General features: G+C 37.2%; 1 long non-coding RNA gene across 8 annotated transcripts; it reads right to left on the bottom strand.

Moving 5' to 3' along the window:
• Positions 1 to 1185: 1185 nt before the first annotated feature.
• On the bottom strand, positions 1186 to 18261 carry LOC107798516 (uncharacterized). 8 transcript variants are annotated; one of them, XR_012705928.1, is made up of 7 exons: positions 17974 to 18261; positions 16695 to 17546; positions 12166 to 13138; positions 4933 to 11636; positions 2791 to 3729; positions 1626 to 2710; positions 1186 to 1548 (listed from the first exon to the last, which is right to left on the bottom strand). It is a non-coding gene; the product is annotated as an uncharacterized LOC107798516 (long non-coding RNA). The 8 variants fall into 8 exon arrangements; XR_012705931.1 differs by having other exon boundaries at positions 1626 to 3729; positions 4933 to 11126; positions 11567 to 11636; XR_012705930.1 differs by having other exon boundaries at positions 1626 to 1933; positions 2449 to 3729; positions 17974 to 18260.
• Positions 18262 to 18622: the final 361 nt, after the last annotated feature.

The raw sequence follows: 18622 nt of genomic DNA, 5'->3' as shown, positions 1-18622 counted from the left end.
ACTACTAGTACACCAACTAACGAAACCCCTACATTCTGTTCTGTCCCCATGGCCATTCATGAAATGAGGGATGGACATCGTCAGACCGCTGCCACCGGCTCCCAGAAAGGTAAGGTTTCTTTTAATTTTGACTAACTATTTTTCTAAATGGGTGGAGGCAGGTCCTTATCAGAAAATCGGAGAACGCGAAGTGGTCGATTTCCTGTGGGAAAACATAATGTGCAGATTCAGAATACCAAAAGAAATAACATGCGATAATGGGCCACAGTTTATCGGCGCAAAAATTACAAAGTTCCTCGAAGATTTGAAGATAAAGAGGATCACATCTTCCCCTTATCATCCGAGCGCAAACGGTTAGGCGAAGTCAACAAACAAAGTGATTATTCAAAAACTCAAGAAAAGGTTGGAAGCGGCAAAAGGCAAATGGCCCAAAGAATTGTCCGGAATCCTATAGGCCTACCGAACAACGGTCAAATCGAGTACAGTAGAAACTCCTTTTTCCCTTGTGTACGGTGCTGAAGCCCTAATCCCGGTGGAAGTAGGTAAACCTACTTTGAGATATTTTTGGGCAGATGAAGAATCGAACAACGGGGTGATGTTAATCAACTTGGAACTGCTCGAGGAACGCAGGGACTTGGCGCATGTAAGAATGGTAGCTCAAAAGCAGAGAATTGATCGATATTATAATCGAAGAGCCAACTTCCATTATTTCAAAGTAGGAGACTTGGTTATGAGAAAAGTAACCCAAAACACCCGGGAGCTTAATGCGGGGAAGCTAGGTCTAACGTGGGAAGATCCCTATTAGGGGTGTTCATGGTTCAATTTGGGCCGGTTTTCCCATAAAGAGAAACCAAACCAATTTTATTAGTTTTTAAAATATTAAAACCAAACCAAACCAATTGAGTCGGTTTATTATGGATTCAGTTTTGTCGGTTTTTATCGGTTTTTCAGTTTTTATTGGGTTTTTTAAAAACAAGCTCCCAGAAGCACCCTATTGACCTGCACTTCATTGTACATCTAAACTTTACTGCAAAAATACCTTGGATATGGACTACCAAATCTAACATTTTAACAAGCCTCCTCAATATTCTTCTGCACATTCAAATGCCAACTGTTCCACTAAACTGAAGTTAGAAAATTCTTTCAGACACTCTCATTTCATTCTACTAAATAGTTCTATAAAACTTTCAAACACTATTTATTCTTCCATAAAACATAAAACACTATATATTCTTCTACTAAATTGATTTTTTCATAAAACATCTGTAGACGTTCTCATAAAAATACATTCAAATACTCTTTGATTTCATGTACTGTCAAGTGTCAACCGTTAACACCAATATTCCAACACCATCTTTAGAAAGATGACATCAAAAAATTCACAAAAGACATTACAATAATAAAGGCATAATAGAATACTCAGTCTTTCATATGGTAAACTAAAACAATGATATCAAGATTACATCCGAAATTTCAAGCAACAAGGATATAGTTGAAGTTGGTTCCATCATCCAAGTTAATCAATGCTCAAAACACTGTCGGAGTATTCTGAAAGAAAGAAAAAATATCATTAAGTAATTTACAAATATAAAAATATTCATAAAGAGTTAGACATATAAAGTTACCTTTCTCAACCATTTCAAGCTTTTGAATTTTCTCTAGAATATCTTCAACAATGCATTTTTTAGGAGTTGACCTCAACCATTGTTGAGTGCAAATTAAAGCTTCTACCGTCTTTGGCGACAAAGAACTTCGATACGAATCAAGAATCCGTCCACCGATGCTGAAAGCCGATTAAGATGCTACGATAGAAATAGGAATTGCAAGCACATCTCTTGCAATCCTAGAAATAATTGGATACCTCTTACTTGCATCTTTTTACTATGCCAAGATATCTAAATGTTTGGTCAACTCCAAATCGTCCATCAAGTACCTGTCAAGATCATTTTTATTTCCACCATCATCTTCCTCTTGCACATATTTTTCCCATTATGAGTGCCATATCTCACCATTCTCACTTTCACTCATCATTCTAAATGGACTTCCCAGATTCTCATCAGAAGTTCGAGAAGAAGAATCTTTATAGTAATCATACAAGCGAGATAAAATATTCATCACCCTTGTTGACCTTAAATTTTCCACCAAAGGATCATAAGATTTGGCAAAGATGAAGTTCACATATTTTATTTTATATCTGGGATCCAACACAACAACGACAAATAATAATATGTTCATATTATCAAAGTCACCCCAATATTTTTCAAACTTGACTTTCATCTTATCAGCCATATCAATCAAAATTGAATCATCACCATGAGAATTATTTGTAATAAAATTAAGAAGATTAAAAAGCTCATGGCAGAAAGAATTTGAAGTAACATGCAGAGTCCCCGAAAATTTCAGAGTAATCTGGTAGAAAATGTCAAGAAACTTTATAAAATCTTTTACCTTCTTCCAATCATCCCCATTTGGATGCCTGCCTCTTCCAATCATTTCTGTAAAATGCTTTTGGTACTTATGATCATCAATATACATTCTTGAAAAGGCTTTTTCAAATTTAATAGCTGCACTCAATATCATATATATCGAGTTACACCTAGTTTCAACATCTAAACTCAAAAGACCATGGCTCTCTATCTTTACCTTTTCAACAAATGACTTAAAGGAAGCAAATCTTGCAGGAGATGACTTAACATACTTTACAACATTCCTGAAATGAGTAATGGATTCATTATGATCATTTAACCCTTATTTTACAATTAAATTCAGAATGTGAGCATTACATCTTACATGTAGAAAGTTATTTCTCAAGATGATTCCTTTCTAATCCTCAATCCTCCCCTTCAAGTGTCTAATCGCAGCATCATTCACACTTGCATTATCTAGGGTCACAATGAATGGTTTTTCAATCCCCCAATCTAACAGAAAAGCCTCAATCCCCTTTGCAATCGTTTCACCCTTATAATCTGGAACTTGAAAAAAGTTAAGAATTTTCTTCTGTAACTTCCAGTTATCATCAATCCAGTGAGAATTTATAACCATATAAATTAGGTTCTAGAGTAATGTCCATGTATCACTAGTGAGACATACATGTTAGTTCTGGATAAACTTTCTAAGATTTTCTTTTTCTTCGTGATAAATTTTCAAACACTGCCTAGTAACAGTCAAATGAGAGGGCAACTCAAAGTTAGGCAAAACAACTGACATCAATTTCTTAAAATCAATGACTTTAAAAGGTTGTTCATCAATGATTACAAATTCAGCAATAGCTTTTCTCACTTTATTGACATTGTACACAATTTTTTCCAGCTTACAAGTATCATTAGTACCTCCTTGTCCCCCTCCTTAATAGGAATAGGCCTAATTGTCGATTGCTTCCTATCAATGAATCTAAAAGGGGATTTTTTTATAAATACCAGTTAGATGGTTCCATAATGTAGTTGTCCTATTTCTCTTACTATCAGAACAATAGCTTTGACTACAAAAATGATATTTCGCCTTCCACTTACCATCTTTATCTATAAATTTGGTAAAGTGTTTCCAAATTTCAGATGTTTCCCTTCCATTACCGATACTAGAATTATTTTCAGAAGGAGTTGTTCTTTTATGCTTTTTAGGAGGTGTGAATATACTTGAATCGGCAACAAGAGTGTTGTTACCTTCTAATTGAGGAAGTTTCTATGTAGTTGAAAGAACTTTCACCTCTACTTTTGAAGTCGTTGTTTCCATCTGCGAGAGACAAAATGTGTAACAACGGTTAAAAACAACAAAATTCAAAAATGACAATACATAAAAAAAATTGCATATAAACATTGAAGCTATTGAAGATCCAACACCACATGAGATTATTACAGTCAGATGAACATTTAAATCTAAAAACAGAGGAGAAATAAATGATGGTAGAAGAAAATCCCACTTTAAAATATAATAGAAAGAACAACAAAAATTAAAAATAAAATTAAGCGAAGGAAACAACCTGCTCATTACTCATAGTTGCAGTCTGCAGTCACAATAATCTCTACTTGAGTTATGGTTCACTGTTGCCTATGGAAACTTGAGAGAAGAAGCAGCTAGGGTTCACTATCGGTTGGTTTGTTTCTTTGGAGTGAATGTAAATTTAAGACACATTGGGAGTTGGGAGGGCTGGTGCTTTGTATTAGAATATGGCTATTCTCTGGTGAAGCATTTGAAATTGTTAAGGCCCAAATCAATTTAATTAAAATACAAAGCCCAAGAGTACAAGAATATATATATATAGTCGGTTTTTTTTCGGTCAAAACCAAAATATATATTATATTCATAATTTTTAAAAATAATTATATATAATAATATATAGTCGGTTTGGTTCGAGTTTTTTTTTATTTAAGACCAAAACCAAACCAAAATTAATCGATTTTTAAAATTAAAAACCAAACCAAAACAAAGTCGGGTTTTTTTTCCGGTTTGGTTTGGTTCGATTTTTCACGAACACCCCTAGTCCCTATCGGATTTAAGCTATCACTGGAAAAGGGTCATACAAGTTGGAGAACCAGAATGGAGACAAGTTGCCTAGCAACTAGAACATGGCACACCTCAAAAGATATTATTGCTGATGAACATTATTCAAGCGAAAAGTGTGTGCTGCACTCTTTTTCCCTTCGTTCAGTTTTTGTCCCAATTGGGTTTTTCTGGCAAGGTATTTAATGAGTCAGCAACAGAAAGTAAACTAAGAAGACAACGGAAATAAGACCTTTGATAGCAAGGGAAACATGCAAGCGTACACTCGGGGACGGTTAGATAATTTTTGGTTCGATAGCAAATTCCCACTGGAAAGTTAAGTTTGCTACCAAACAAAGGTTATCCAACCGTTCACGAGCACAAACCACTAGAGGGTTGTTAGATATTTCTTCGGTTGATAGCATACATTTCTGAGGGGAAGTAAAGTTGTGTTACCAAGTTGAGGATTATCTAGCAATTCATTAGTGGAATCTTCGAGGATGCAAGACTTCCAGTGTTCCAATTCGCACTCTTCGCATTCGAACACTTGGGGAAATGATATGAGGATATGGCAACAATGACTGCCACGTCAACCTGGGAATGAAAATCCGAAAACTAAACACATCATCGGGACCGAGGACTGCACAACCAGCCCCGTAGAAATAAGTTGTACAAGATAGCCACAAGTAATGACAATTTCTTTTCAGCACAACAAATGCTTATGTATTTTTTGAAAATAGAAGGAATAAAATGAAATCCTTCTGTTTTTATCTTGCTTCTTATCTGAACGATGAATAAACTTTTTAATTTGAAAGTTAAACAAGTACTTCAAATGTTAGTAACGTAATGAACATGATACACCCTCTTCAAGAGTACCATAAACATCATAGGGCCCTCTCTTATAAAAACCCTCACGTTAAAGGGTTGGTTCCGAAAGAATCTATGCCCGAAATTAAAAATACCTTCAGGGAAAAAATACACACGAAGTCACATATGAAAAGGACGCAAAAAGTAAACTTGCGCAAATACTTATAGAAACCCTCACATAAAAAGGGATAATGCTAGGAACCAAAGTGCTTCGAGGAAAACACATTCGAGACTACGCATAGGAAAGCACGAACAGGAAAACGTGCGTTGAACTCTTGAGCAAATGCAAAGATTAAAGACTTGCATGGATATTCAAACGGAAGTAAGACTCAAACGATACTTGAGCAAAAATATGTCTTTATTTACAAGAACATGCCAAAACGGTAAAAGTTTAAAATGGGAAAAAGAAAAGAAAAGCTACACTACAGCACCTCCTGAACCAGGAGGAGGAGAAGTGTCCACATTCCCGGGAGATGTAGGAGTCCACCGATGGCTCGACGTTTTCCCTAGTTTGGTCTTCAACATCGTCACCTTCCGATCCCTTTTCAGTTTCCAAAAACTCTGAATCGGAACCAGAAGAACTAGGAGCATCAGACTGCGTCAGGAGTCCATGTTTAGCAGCTAACTCAAACTCTCGGGCCTTAGCAATTTCGGCATCCAAGGCGATGATACCAACTTTGGCCTCCTCCAAGGTTTTTCTCCTTATGCTGTACATGGAGTAAGTTTTTTCAATAACGAGGGAAGCCGCTCGACGCTTATGTTCTTTTTTGAGTCGGGTAACCTTGGTAGAAAGGCTTTCCCGGGAGGACCTAGCAGATTTGAGGATGACGTCAAGGTCGCGGACAGTTGAACTAAAGAGCCTATTATGCTCGATAGTTTTCTTATACTTCTTTTCTAGCTAGGCGTGTTTCGCCCCCACAACAGCGAGCTCTTTGATTTTGGAGTTCAAAGCTGCTTCTAAATTAGTTACTTTTTTGGCATTAGCAGCCTCGCGCTCGGTTGCAGCAAGAATGACGTCCTGAATTTCAACCCATTTGGCCTTAGCCTCATTAAATCTAACCATCAGCAGGACAATTTCTTGGCTAAGGGTTGCCAATTCTTGCTCTCTTTGTTGCAAGCGAGCCTCCAAAACAACGACCTCATTAGCTTTGCTTTCTAGTTCCGAGAGGTGGAGAATAGTTTGGTCTTGTTCCCCCAAAAGATAATTCCATTCGGAAGTAAGTTCTTCCTTTTCACGAATCAACCTTTGAAGGCTCTCAGAAGCAAGAAAGTTGGCCTACAAAACTAGAAGAAGTAAAACTTAGAATACATTCATACAAAATTAAAAGAAGTAATGAAGGAAGAAAAGAACGTACTGCTGCGGCGTTGTGCATGACATTGTTCAACAAGCACTCTCTCGAGAGTGCCTGAATATTTCACAGTCTTTTTCTGAAGCCAAAGGCTTCAGATAATTAGCAATCTTCACCGGCTGGGATAGCAAGTTGCATCCGGTAGAGACTGAAAGAGTAACGTTCCTCCACTTTTGTGGATCTTCAGAAGGGGCACCATAATTTTTCCCCAAATTCCCATGAACTGGGGACTGTGGAAGAGGAACACCTTCTTCATGGTCAGGTGTGACCGATGGAGGTGATGTAGCAGTTGCTGGTGTTGGTAAAAGTGGAGACGAAGCTGATGGAGTTGAGGAGTGAGAAGCAGATGCATCAAATGTAGTGTTGGTTGTTGGATGCTCTCCAACCAAAGACGGCAAGGACCCGATACTCAACCCCGCAACACCGGTTACAATAATTGGGGCCCAAAAATGGGAGGTGGCATTTTCTACCAAATCAGATTCTCCCCAAAGTGCCGAGACATCATCTCAGTTGGTGTAACTATCTCAACAGGTCGAGCATCCCGTTGAGATGATGAGGATCATCGCCTTCTATGTAGAGAAGCTCCCTCATCACTAGCTTCTTCATCATCATTAATCATCACGGTGTCTATGAACGGCCTGAAAGGAGGACCAGTCATCATTGCCATTGATGTTGACTCGGGGGCATCAGTCTTTGTTCTCTTATTCTTTTCTTCAGCCGCGGAGGAACATTTTCTCTTTGGTTGCTTATCCTCCAGTCGAGGACTCCATAAAGAAGTGTTTGCACCCGAAACAGGCCCGGAGATACCTGTTCGAGTAAGTGCTTCCTGAAGCAGCCTCACTGCATCAGCGGAATCAGCCAAAATGTCCTCCTCGGGGATAGCAACAGAGCCCGCAGGTAGACCTAATTTCGTGAACAAGTCAGAAGGGTCAACCAAGTTCTTCATATACAAAAAATAAATAAAATCAAGGTAAATTAAAATTACCATGATTTTTGGCCTTCCACCCATATTTAAGGGCCAGTTCTTTCCACAAACGAGTTTCAGGCATCGTGATGTCCAAGATCTTCTAAACCCACTGGTCCAAACCTTCCACCACCGGTGGGATCCATCGAGTTGTCGAAACATGCGAAGGGTGAAGAGTTGATATAGCTATAAAGGAATATCTAGTATTAAGAAATACTAAACAAAGTACTAATGAGTGCGGTTCCAAGCGGACGGAAAGGATGAAGTCGTTGTCAGAATGACCGTTCCATCCACCCCACAGTCGTTGTCATCATCCATGTTGGACAACAAAGCATGGTGGCCACGCTTGAAGAGGTTTATCATTCCCCCACAGAAGACTTTGGGAGAATAGAGATTCATCATATGAGCTAAGGTTAGCTCTTCTCCAGTTTCCTGGCACTAGCGTTGAAGACAGGCGACCGTCCTCCACACTGAAGGACTTACCTGTGCCAAACACACTTGGTAGTGAAGGCAAAACTCTGCAATCACGGAATCAAGCTCTCCACTCAAAGAAAATGCACCTAAAGTAAAGGGATACGTGTAAAAGTATGTAAACTCTTCCTTGGGAAGGGTCACTCGCTCCGATAGATCAGGAGCAATGATATCCAACTCATGGCAGCGGAAATCTTCATTCACAACAGGAATACTGGAAGGATGACTGGAAGAAGGGTACCTACTAACAACCCATGTACGAGGGTTAGCAGTAGGGAATTTATCTTCAAGATCCATTGTCGTTCTAAGTTTTCTTGGGATGATGGAACCCACCATTGGAGGAACATAGTCCTAGTTTTGTTCTTGTTCTTTGTAGAACTAGCACGCTTGGAGGAAGAATCCATTGAAAAAGAAGAAGTAAAAGGTTTTGAGTTTGAAGAGAATTAAAGAAAGGATGGAAAAATAAGATGCAAATCAGAAGCTCGAGAAGTTATGAAACGCAAAGGAAAAGAATATAGCGTATAAGTAAAATTTTGGTGGCTAAATTCATGGCCATGATTACCTCGACAATCGGCAAAAGACGTGCTGAATCATGGGATGATGCGTGTTCGGAGCATTAAATGCGGAGAGACATGCGTCTAATCAACTGCCAGGAACCTTCAGAGGGTGTTTCTACCAACTTCTCGATAATACAAAAGTTATGTCACCGGAAAGTAGGGGGACTATCTGTTTAGGATGAAATATGATATGAGACGAGGTCCTCTAAAAGGAGGACACACGGAACCCAAGACAGGGATGGCCGAAGACCGAATACAGCCATTCCGCTTATCACCATAAAGGATAACGTTCATAAAGGTGTGTTAAATGCTCTGTGCCCCGTAGCATTTAATAGGGAATATTATGCAGCATTAAGAGCGACGGTCTATTACAGAGAATTTGGCATTTATGCTCACCGTTACGTGTTCATCAATGACCCTCATAATTGACATTAAAGGAGGGCACAATCCTAGGACCTTCTACCCTAGACATAGATATAAATAGTGAGCTCGGTTATCATTGTAAATGATACGAATTTATTCTATACAAAGCTTAATACAATCTTACTTTCTTGCTTTTTGATCTCATCATTGCTGTGCCCGGAAACCTTGTTCCCGACAATGTCATCTATGATGTTTCATCTACAATTCAAGGCTAAGTATTGTACAGTTCTTCAATTATTGAATTATTTCAGGATCAAATTAGTTCACTTGTCTAGAAACCACGTATAAATTTAACTGTGTTGTTTTACAAGAAAATACTAATCCTATTTGTTTCTTGGGGATATAATAACACCCTCCACCTAGTCTTCTCTATTCTCGATTTACCACCAAAGAGAAAAGCTATGCCTATAGTGATTGGTTCATCTTATTCTCTTTATCATTGTTTCTCTCTTTTAACCTCTCTCAAGCCCATGCTGCTTTTACATGATTTTTTGGTGTTGTCCCATCATATTTTCTTGTTAGAATTGTGGTACCTATGCTTGCCTAAGCCGAGGGTCTATTGGAAATAGCCTTTCTACCTCCACAAGGTAGGAGTAAGGTCTGCGTATACACTGCCCTCCCCATACCCACTATGTGAGATTATACTGGTCATGTTGTTATTATTGTTCAAGACCATAAATCAACTCTATCCAAGCTCTACTCACTCTACCACAATGGCTGAAACTCAAATGCTAACACAATCACAAAATCCCCATATAATTATGCAACCAAATCCTGGTATAGGTCACCTAATTCCTCGTTGAATTTGTCGAACGACTAGTTTTACAACGACACTTCTTTTTAACTTTCGTTCTTCCTGCTGATAGCCCCATCTCTAAAATTCAAAATAATTTCCTTAATGCCCTTCCCTCTAGCATTAATTTTCTCCTTCTTCCACCAGTTAATTTTCACGATTTGCACCTTGATGTTAAAATTGAAACCCGAATTTTCCTTACTATTACTCGTTCTCTTGCTTCTCTTCGTGAGGTTTTTAGGTCAATTATTGAATCCAAGAAAATAATGGCCTTTGTGGTTGATTTATTTGGTATTGATGCATTTGATGTGGCAAATGAATTCAAGGTGTCCCCCGATATTTAACAGCTATGGCATTGTCACTAGCCTTTTATTGTCCAGAGCTTAATAAAACATTTCTTGTGAGTTTAAAGACTTGCCGGAACCAGTTCATATTTCAGGGGAGAGGCGAATTTAGAACTCTATGTTAATGTGTTTAAAGATGCTTAGTTAGATGAAAATATGCGAATAAAACATATCTAGCTCACGGGTACCTGGTCTGGTAGGCAGTACCTGGATATGCACAAAAATATGTGCAGAAATGTAGTATGAGTACACCACAACGGTACCAGTAAGTGCCAAGTCTGACCTCGGTAGAGTAGTGACGAGATCAGGTCAGGCCCTACTGGAAATAATAAGAAACAAGGCAGAAGATATAATAATATAATGAAATGATAGAGAAGTGAAGTAATGAAAATTTACGGAAGGTAATAATACGGAATCAAAGAAAGACAAATACAACATGAAAGGAAAGCAAAAATCTTACAAGTGAAGGAACAACAACAACAACAATAATATAACAAATAGAGAAAACCAACAGGGGCACTCCCGAGATACCGCCCCGTAGTCCCAAAAGTAAATATCTCACAATCTTTTCTTATATCACCGCGGAAGCCTTTATATTTTCTTTTGAAAATTATTTCCCCAAAATAGCATCCCGCGTTTTAGCCAACCTTATCACACCGCATGCATTCTAGTAGTTCCCCTACTAGTCACACATATCAAGCCCACATTATCTCACCGCATGCATTTAAACATCCAGACCTTATACCACCACATACGTATCAATAATCACAATGGTACGGTATAAATCTGGTGATTCACCGCATTCCCTTCTCTAGTCAGGAATGGAATCAGGGATGCCCAACTCAAGATAAGTCCTAATAACAGCTGTACGACAGAAACCTCCTACAACAATAACAACCGCATGGCAGAAACTTCGTGCAATAACCAAACAGTCATGTCAACAATAATCACAGAAACCAAAACATAACAACTGAAATAACGATATTTCAAGGATAGAAATTTCAAGTAAAGAATCCCATAGTTAAATAAGGAATATGGAATCAAGAAAGCGGGTAATTCGACTAAGCATGAAGTACAAGTTGCAAATAAGAGATGAGACAAGTAGACAGGTGAAAATAGGCTAAACATGATGACTATACATGCTAAAGTAACTTAGTTAAGGCATAAAAAGTAAACTACTTAGATAAAAACCGGAATTTCAACATTTAGCCCGTCTACGCACTCGTCCCCTCGTGTACGCGGCCTTCAAACATCACAAATTGTCACAACAATACCAAATCCTAAGGGAATTTCTCCCACACAAGGTTATACAAATTACTTACCTCAAACCTCGCTCAATCAATCAATACAAAGGCCTTTCCCTCAATTTTTCCAACTCCGATCAGCTCGAATCTAGCCAAAATAATTTCATACTATAAATATAACTATAGAAAACTAATTTAAATAATAAAATTATAACTTTAGCAAAGAATTAAAAAATCGCTCCAAAAAATCGACAAAGCAATGCGAAGTGAAGGGTCACAGCTTCATAGGCAAAGCCATGCACTTCACATAAATGCGCGCTTCAAAGAATGGCAGACAAAGTGATTCCACTGAGAAACGGTCAATTCTTTGAATTTCAACTTTGAGAAGTTGGATAAATATCACAATTATTCTAAATTGAATGTTGAAATTAGTTAATTTAATTGATATTTGATTATCAAAGTACTAAATTTGCACTTCACTTTAAGCATGCGCTTCATGCCCCGCTTTTCGGTTCAAGCCCCATTAACTTTCTTTGCACCTTCCACTTTTATACTTTTCTAGAGAAAAATCAAATTCTCATCATCTTAGATTGAGGCAGACCTTGTACTCCATTTTATCGGCTCCTATTACCTCTCTACTCCCTATAGAAAAATGCAAGAATTATCAATTAAAATACCTGAAAATCAATCAATATTTTGCATTTTGGCAACTGGGAAACTCGTAATCAAGCTCCTAAATAGGAGTCAAATTAGATTATTGAATCAAGTGAATGTAAGAGAACAGAGGTCTTCATCGAATTTTCTCAAAGAAGAAGAGAGGAAGAAGAAAGAAGAAGAGTCTCAGACACAACACTCATCGGATACATCGAAAGTCAATAGACTTATGTGTGTGGAAAAGAATAAGACACACGGCTGCATCAAGGACGTTGGTCACAAATTTGATAGATTAAAAGACAATCGTCCAGATTAAAATTGGTACAACTGTTAAATTTTGTAGATGTTTCTAGAGGAATAAAATCTGTTAGAGTTAGTTATACTTAGCTAATAAAATAGGACAAGTGTACAGAAATTCATTTTTATATTTTATTTTACAATAGGATATTTGTATATAAACATTGTCTTTGATAGAGATCTATACACAAAATTTTACAATTCTTTATCTTAATATTTCATGGTATCAGAGCAAATCTAGCTCGATTTTGGGTAATCTGAAATCATCATTCTCAGTCATCTATATTCTTCATTATGCCTGATTCCACTGAAACTTTTGTGGCTCAAACCTCAACTGGAAATGGGGTCAATCTCGATCTCAATCATCCCTATTTCCTTCACTCTTATGATGTACCAGGCATGAGGCTTGTCAATATTATATATGATAGAAGGGGTTTTCAGGGATGGAAGAGATTTATCCTTATAGCTCTTTCAGCAAAGAACAAGGTGGGCTTCATCAATGGAACATTTGCATCTCCTCCTATCACTTTCAAGGATTATCAACCTTGGTCACGATGCAATGATATGGTTACATCTTGGTTGTTGAACTCCTTATCCAAAGATATTGGAGACAGTGTTATATACTCTAATTCTGCTAGAGAGCTCTGGATCAGCTTGGAACACAGATTTGGCCAATCCAATGGTGCCAAATTATACTATCTGCAAAAGGAATTATAAGGTTTATCTCACGAAATAAGTGACATAGCAAGTTACTTCACTAAACTCACGCGATTATGGGATAATATTGGACTCACTGAATTCTAATGTAAAATGCACATGTACATGCATTTGTGAAGGTAAAAAAATGCTGGAAAAGTCACAAGAGGATGAAAGGCTCATTCAATTCCTCATGGGACTAAATGAAGCATATGGACAGGCAAGCAGGGCAGGGCCACCTTATTTGACACCCATTCGCGGGAAAAATATACTGTGTACGTAGGTAAAAATATTATATGTATATATATACTATGTATTGACTCCCCTTAATTCCCTCGTATGTTTATTTTTATATATTTTGATACCCATTAATGAAAATTCTGGCTCTGCCACTGCAGGCACGGGAAAACATTCTATTGATGAACCCCTTACCTAATATAAATCATGCCTATTCACTGGTTCTACATGATAAAAATCAAAGAGAAATATATGTTAATCCTCTCACATATACCAATACTTTTCATGGTGGGCAATCAAGCAAATTTCACTAGTCAAGGAACCTTCTAATAAAGGAATGGAAAACAAAAGATCTCAGGACAATTTCAAAAGAACAACAGTCCTATATCAAGATCTGGATATGCACCACAGAAATCACCAACTCCTAAAGAAAAGAGGACATGGTTTAATCATAATGTCTCATGTACCTATTGCAAGAAAATAGGACACAAAGTGGCAGATTATTACAGAATCATAGGATTCCCAGATGATTTTGAATTTACCAATGAAAGAACATACAAGGTGGAATCAGAAGCAATGCTACTATTTCAGGGGAACATGGAGAAGATAACAACAAACAACAGAAGGTGATGAATCAACATCTGTCAAAAGATCAGTTTTCTCATCTGATTCAACTGATCAAGCAAGTCAAAATTGCAAATACAGGGAGTTCAAATTCAGAAATCAATGCAAATGCTGTGGCTGGTACTATTATCAAATACTCTGGATCATGTTTCTCAGTTTTTAATTCAAGTAAATGGATTATAGATTCATGGGCATCAGAACACATGTGTTTTGATTCAAATACTTTCACTTCTTTGTCTCATCTAGATATTCCTTTAGACATAAATCTTCCTAATTCTTTTAAAGTAACTGCCACTCACATAGGGAAAAATTCTGTTTTACCTAATTATGTCTTAGAAAATGTGCTTCATGTCCCTAGTTTCAGGTACAATCTATTATCAGTTAATAAGTTTTGTTCACAATTTTTTTGCATTCTCTCATTCTCTTCATGGAAATGTATGTTGCAAGCCTCTTTAATGAAGAGGGCTTAAGTTTTTGGTGAAGCAAGAGAGGGACTATATATATTGGAGCCTAATTCTATCAACTTTAAGGATAAGTCTGAAGAAACTGTAGTTTCATCTCCAAAAAAGAATGTTCTCAATAAAGTTGCAGTTTCTTTTCCTTTTTCTGCAAATGCAATCTCCGATTAAATATCTGGCATTGTATATTGAGGCACTTGCCTTTTTTATCAATGAAACATCTTAGTTTTATTTCTTCTCCTTCTAATACTGAATGTTTCCATGATATCTGTCCTCAAACTAGGAAAACTAAAAGTCCTTTTCCCTTAAGTAAGATTAAATCAAAGAGAGTATTTGAATTAATTCACGTGGATATATGGAGACCCTATAAAGTCACTACACATAATGGTTTCAAGTATTTCTTACATGTGGTAGATGATTATATTAGAGGAACTTAGACTTTTCTTTTAAGCACCAAGAGCAATGCTTTTGGAGTCTTGAAGATTTTTTAGTTATGGTTGAAAGACAATTTGGTGTTAAAGTTCAAAAACTGTGAGAACAGATAATACTTTTGAACTTGAAAAAGGGACTCAAGAGTCTGCTTTCCTTCATTCTCAAGGTATTCTTCACCAAACATCTTGTGCAGCTACTCCTCAACAAAATGGGATTGTTGAGAGAAAATATAGGCACTTGTTGAAAATTTCTAGGGCACTACTATTTCAATCCAAGGTTACTATTTGTTTTATTGGGGAGAATATATGTTTGTTGACTACCACTCACTTGATAAATAGACTACCTTCTAAGGTACTTAAAAGAAGGACACCCTATTCTATACTTTTCAACCAACCACCTGATTATGCCAATCCCAAGACTTTTGGTTGTTTGTGCTATGCTTCTACTCTATCTAATGGAAGGGGTAAATTTGATCCAAGAGCCACAACTTGTGTCTTCTTGGGATATCCTTTAGGACAGAAGGGATACAAATTATTGGAATTTCATTCCAAAAGAATAATTGTGTCCAGAGATGTCCATTTTTGTGAAGACACGTACCCTTTTGCATCTAATCCTTCACCTCCAGACATTATTTTCCTTTGTCTTCTCCCCAAGATAGTACTACTATTCTTCACCCTTCAGACTAGAGTTTGAGACATCTCACTCACCTACCACAACTACATTTGAATCTCCCTCTCATCAAATATCACCTAGCACCAATATCACTCCCTACAATCCTGCATCACCTATTTCTCCTGGAATTGATTCATCACCATTTCACCCTTTACCTAGGCCAACTGTGTCTACCCCACATAACACACCAGTACTTAGAAGATTCTCTAGAGAATCCAAATTGCCAAGTCATCTTAATGATTATGTGTGCAATCATGTTTTTCTAACTGACCTAACTGACTTTTATCTTGCTCTTCCCCCTAAGCCTCAAGTTTGTTCCTTTGGAGCTTTATCACCTCAAAATTAGTATCTCATAAATTCAATTTCAGGAATTTCAGAACCTAGCAGCTATTCTTAAGCCTCTTTGGACCCAGGCTGGCAGAAAGCCATAGATTTAGAAATTGAGGCCTTAAAGGCCAACCATACATGGGATGAATTTTTGCTGCCTACTGGAAAAAAGGCCCTACCTTGTAAGTGGGTGTACAAGGTTAAGCATAAACCAGATGGGACAATAGAAAGACTTAAAGCACATTTGGTAGTTAGAGGAGATATTAAAAAAGAAGGCATAGATTACAGTGAAACCTTTTCACCTGTGGTTAAGATGACCACCATAAGGTGTCTATTGGAAATTGTAGCCAAAAAGGGCTGGCCAATTCATCAATTGGATGTAAGTAATGTTTTTCTTCATGGCACTCTCCAAGAGAAGGTTTACATAAAATTTCCAGCTAGACTATCCCCACCAAGTCCCAATCATGTGTGCTTACTTAGAAAATCTTTATATGGTTTAAAAAAAGTGTCACGGCAGTGGTATGATCGATTTGCTGGTGCTTTGGGTTTAAAAGGATATACTTCTTCATTGAATGATTTCTCTCTATTCTTTAAGAAAGAAGGGAATCTTACTTATATTATATCCGTCTATGTGGATGACATACTCATCAATGGAGATAATTTAATAGAAATTGCAGCCATCAAAACGTTTCTTCATACAAAATTTAAAGTTAAAGAGTTAGGGAACCTATATTATTTCCTAGGTATGGAGGTTATCAGGGAAAAACAAGGGATCATTGTCTGTCAAAAAACGTTTACCATGGACTTACTGCGTGAGTTTGATATGTCTGATTCTTCTTCTGTGGCTTCTCCTTTTGAGCCTTCTACCAAGCTTCATGCAGACCACAGACCCTTTCTTTCAAATCCTACCGTTTATCGACATCTCGTTGGAAAATTGAATTATTTAACCCATACGAGACCCGATTTGTCCTTTGCTATTCTTAAAATTAGCAAATTTATGCAAAGTCCCTGACTTTCGTATTATACTGCAGCTATAAATGTTCTCCGCTATCTTCAAACCGACCCAGGTCAAGGGATTCTCTTTAATTCAGCACCTTTTCTCAAATTGTTTTCTTTTTGCGATGAAGATTGGGCCTCTTACCTGGAAACAAGACGCTCTATGAGTGGATTTTATATTTCTTTTGGTGGATCCCATGCCTCATGGAAATCGAATAAAATAAGCTTCTCTTTCTCTATCATCAGCCGAAGCGGAGTACAGATCCATGAGACGTATTGTTGCAGAGCTAACTTGAATCACCAGGTTCTTTGAAGATCTTTCTATTTCACCATCATTGCCGGTTCTTGTACTTTCTGACAGCAAATCAACGATTCACATCGTAAGAAACTCCATCTTTCACGAGCGGACGAAACACGTTGAGTTGGACTACCATTTTGTCCGCCAACAGTACATTTCCGGCCTCATCACACTCTATTATATTCCCTCTGTTTCACAGCTTGCCGATATCTTTACCAAATCCCTTTGTGGTCCTTCTCACCACTCCATTCTTAGCAAGTTGGGGGCAACTTCTATACCCTCCAACTTGAGGGGGATGTAAGAGAACAAAGGTCTTCATCGAATAAGTCAATAGACTTATGTGTATTGAAAAGAATAAGACACGTGGCTGCATCAAGGACGTTGGTCACAATCTTGATAAATTAAAAGACAGCCGTCCAGATTAAAACTAGTACAACTGTTACATTTTGTAGAAGTTTCTAGAGGAATAAAATATGTTAGAGTTAGTTATACTTAGCTAATACAAATAGGACAAGTGTACAAAAAAAATATTTTTACATTTTATTTTACAAATAGGATATTTGTATATAAACACTGTCTTTGACAGAGATCTATACACAGAAAAGTTCACAATTCTCTCTTAATCTTTCAGTGAAACACTTCCATATGATGGGGAAGAAACAATGCATCAATCAATCTATAAATCAAATAGGCACTGTATATAGCTATTCTTCTTAATTCGGTCCATTTAATTCCTATAATGGTAAATAATTTGCTTAAAATAAACTGAGAAGGAAAAAAGAAAAAGGGCATACATTCTGGACGAAGAGAAGATTGACGACGACGATTGTACCAAGGATAGCACCCAGCACAATAGGTGGCCCAGTTAGTAAACTCCATTTTCTTCATCTTTGATTCTTCTGGTTTTTCCTTTTCTTCGTCGCTCCGAATGTCTGTCTCTCGGAAAATAGAAACCGAGAAGAAAGAGCATTTTATGAACTATGGAATGTTGCTTGACTTGCCAGACCCAATACTTCGACCCAGCAAAAGCACCCCCAGGCCCATTGCATACATTTGCTAAGGGATTTGGGAAGGGATCTTTTCCTATATATACTATAATACAAACTTATTTACTCGTTTTAACTAAAATTTCCTATTTACGAGAAGTAACTAGGTTTTCTTTACAAATTATATATTTTTTCTTAAAAGGCTCTCAAGCCAAAATTAGTGCTTTCATTTAATGAATTCAGTTACATCATTTTGCAGGTAACTATGAGTCTGTTACTAGAGCTAATGCCTAGCATAAAACTAAAAAAGAGAGTTTGTGAAATAAAAGTTATATTTTACCAAATTCATATACTCTCTTTATTTGTTTTTAGAATATATAACCGACCCTAATGTAAGAGTTTATATCTGTGTAGAAATATAAGTTTATTTTCTGTATATTTCCACTCTTTATATTCA

The sequence above is a fragment of the Nicotiana tabacum genome, chromosome 23, assembly GCF_000715075.1.
Source record: "Nicotiana tabacum cultivar K326 chromosome 23, ASM71507v2, whole genome shotgun sequence".
NCBI classification, from domain to species: domain Eukaryota; kingdom Viridiplantae; phylum Streptophyta; class Magnoliopsida; order Solanales; family Solanaceae; genus Nicotiana; species Nicotiana tabacum.
The sequence above is the reverse complement of the archived record's forward strand: the minus strand, read 5'-3'. Positions and strand labels throughout refer to the sequence as shown.